The 3469-nt window shown below is 42.9% G+C and overlaps 1 non-coding gene across 1 annotated transcript; it reads right to left on the bottom strand.

The window, feature by feature from the left end:
* Positions 1-1827: 1827 nt before the first annotated feature.
* LOC140274238 (U5 spliceosomal RNA) lies at positions 1828-1941 on the bottom strand. Its single transcript, XR_011908210.1, has one exon. It is a non-coding gene; the product is annotated as a U5 spliceosomal RNA (small nuclear RNA).
* Positions 1942-3469: the final 1528 nt, after the last annotated feature.

Here is a 3469-nt window from a genome sequence, read left to right as displayed (position 1 = left end):
GGTATTTTAACCTTTTCTTACCCGCTTTTTACCAAGTATGGTCGGACATTCACACCTTCGTACAGCGGAACACCTCCGCTCCCTCTTCTGATGGTGTATGTTCGGGCATTCAAACCTTTTCTTACCCGCTTTTTCCAAACTATGGTCGGCTATTTACAGCTTCCTCTCCACCATACTTGTATGGTGGGATATTCACACCCACTTGCATCCGAAGACCTCCGCCCCAAATTTGGTTGATATTTAGTCGGACATTCGCACCTTACCCGCTTTTGGAAAACTATGGCCTTCTTGCAGCCAAACACCTCTGATCTCGCTTTTGATGATATAAGGTTGGGCATTCAGACCTTGCTTCACCTGCTTTTCACCAAATATAGTCGGACATTCACACCTTCTTGCAGCCGAACACTTCCGCTTTTAGTGTTCTATGAGGCATTCACATATTTTTTTTCAACGTATTTTATAGATTATGGTTGGAAATTCTCACCCACTCTCATCCGAAGACCTCTCCTCCCGCTTTTGTTAATATATAGTCGGGCATTCGAACCTTTTCTTACCCGCTTTTTACAAATTATAGTCGAACATTCACACCTACTTGCAGCTGAATACTTCCGCTCCACCTTGTAGGTATGTATGGTTGGCATTTGCACCTCTTTTTATACTGATTGCTGAAGATTAAGTTGTACTTTCTCAAACTACAACTTTTTTTTATTTGTTGAAACTTGATTTGAAGTGGATAAATAAGGAGGACAAACAGTTTTAAGTCAGGCTGATAGAAGGAATTAATTTTATAGCAAAATCTGTACTTCGTCATATGTCGAGAGATGCTTATTGCTGAAGAAGTTCTTTCTCATTCTACAAAGTACAACGTTGTTTATCGTTGAAACTTGATTAGACATGAATAAATATGAAGGACAAAGCAGTCTTAACTTGGTTTGAGTTAATGAATTCGTTTTATAGGAGAATCCGAATTCGTGCATAACTCATAAAATAGAGCTTATTTTCGGATTCCTGAAGAATGATTCTGGTTCTTTCTAATAATACAAAGTTTGTTGTTTATTGTTGAAACTTCATCAGAAGTGAAGAAATAAATGAATGCCTATCAACAAATCGACCTTCTGTTGACCTTCGGGGAGGTGAGTATCTTCACTAGACTCACCTGTCTGCTCTTCCTCCTCATTTAGCGTAGCTCCACCCTCTGCCTGTGAATTCTCACAGACTTCAACAGTGAGTGGTGAGGCCTCTACAGGCCCCTCCCCTTTTTGCTCCTCACTTCCAATCCAAGCTTTTGGCGGGAAGTTTGAATTTATTGGGTCAACCTCTTCACTTTGTTCACCAACTGCCACCTTTGGTCCTTCTCTTTGTTGGCTTGACTGTGGCTTTACCGTCTTTAATTTGTTGGCAAAAGATTTAGGGCAATCTCTGAAGAGGTGATTTAATTCTCCACAGAGATTACATTTCCTGCCATTTGGACACTCTCCAAAAGTTTGCCCAATTTCTCTGCTCTTCCCACATAACACCTTGGTACAAGCCTCAACCAGGTGCCCATGCTCACCACACTTGCGGCAGAACTTGGGCTGCCCCTGGTAGTGGATGTAACCTCGGTTTTCAAGGTGGCCAGAGTGTCGCCCACCCGCTGCACTGAGCACTCTTCAGCCCTTTTAAATGGTATAACTTTGCACTCCCGCACGCTCCAGCAAGCACCATTCAAGCAACAACTTTGCACTCCAGCTTCGAACATCGGCACAGTCGCAACAAGTAAGGCGACTCTACTCAGAGAAGTCACTCTGCACAGTAACAAGATTTCTTTTGCACAGACAGAAAGGGCTTCACCCGCAAAGGTAAAGCCTGCCAAAAATAGAAACAACTCATTAGTGCTGCTCTCCACAGAAATCTTTAGTAAAAGGCGAAAGACTTGTACGTTATGAAGAGAAACCAGAGTACGATTATCCGTCACTGCGGGAGCAGGGCATCAGGCTTGTTGGCATAGCCACCTTCCCCATGGTGAGCTTTGCTTGGTTGAGACACTTGCTCCCCCCCCCCTTGCTCCTCGGCTGACCAAGTAGGAACAATCGGGCCCTATTCGATGGCTGCCATGTCTTTTACTCTGTGCAAAAGACAAGGCAGCAACAAAAACACCACGAGAATCCCGTATTGAGGCTTTGTTCTGACCGCTCATTCGGGGTCGCATTTCTTTCAAGCAATTCTCCTGGTTAGCCCACACTCGGCCCGCTCCCATAGCCGTGTTAAAGTCTACTTCGCATTCACTCTCTTTTCCCATCAGACTCTTGGGATTTTATCTATAAAATGAATTCCTTCACTCAAACTATGTGAAAACTGCTTTGTCCTTAATATTTACCATGTCTAGAAAGATTTAAACAAAAAAAACAACGTGTACTTTGCAGTAAAAGAAAGAGCAAATCTAAAGTTTCAGGAATCCGAGAATAAGCTTACTTTCATGAGTTCTTCACGATTTCGGATTTTGCTATAAAATGAATTCCTTCACTCAAACTAAATTAAAACTGCTAAACCGCTAATCTGTTATATGTAAGGCAGATGTCAAATTCACCGAAATAGGATCAAAGGGTATTCGGCCAATCGAGCTGTAGCAACTTCGGTAAAAGAGTATAAGTTGAAGAGTTTGTGAATAAAGGTGTGCGCACACATAGTGTGCTGTACGAAAATAGGCAGGGAGCAATGCCGGCTGGGGTATATGTTCTTGTATGTTGTCTGACTGTTTGATTTGAATGTGTTGTGTAAGTGTCTTGTTGAATGTTACATGTTTGGGCTTTGACACGCTTCACTGTGGTTGTTAACTGTGTGGTGTGTCCTGAAATGTTATATGTTTGGGCTGTGTGACATGCTTAATGCTTGTCAGTAGCTACCCACTTATTCATATACTATCAAAGTATGTCCGGACTTCTTATGTTGTCAGTTCCCATCAAAAGCGGAAGCGGAGGTCTTCGGATGTAAGTGGGTGTGAATATCCCACCATACAAGTATGGTGGAGAGGAAGCTGTGAATGGCCGACCATAGTAAAAGGCGGGTGAGAGAAGGTGCGAATGCCTAACCATACATCATCAAAAGAGGGAGCGGAGGTGTTCCGCTGTAAGACGGTGTGAATGTCCGACCATAGATGGTAAAAAGCGGGTAAGAAAAGGTTAAATTACCCGACTGTACACAATCAAAAGAGGGAGCGGAGTTGTTCAGCTAAGAGAAAGTGTGAAAGTCCGACCTTGGTTTCTAAAAAGCGGGTAAGAAAAGGTTCGTATGCCCGAATATACACCATCAAAAGCGGAAGCGGAGGTGTTCGGCTGCAAGATATTGTGAACGTCCAACCAAAGTTTGTAAAAAGCAGTTAAGAAAAGGTTCGAATATCTAACCAAACATAATCAAAAGCGGGAGCAGAGCTGTTCGACTGGAAGTAGGTGTGAATGTCAGATCATAATTTTCAAAAAGCTGATGAGAAAGG

The sequence above is a fragment of the Leuresthes tenuis genome, unplaced genomic scaffold, assembly GCF_036924035.1.
Source record: "Leuresthes tenuis unplaced genomic scaffold, fLeuTen1.0.hap1 SCAF_17, whole genome shotgun sequence".
NCBI lineage: Eukaryota > Metazoa > Chordata > Actinopteri > Atheriniformes > Atherinopsidae > Leuresthes > Leuresthes tenuis.
This window is presented reverse-complemented; position numbering and strand designations above follow the sequence as displayed.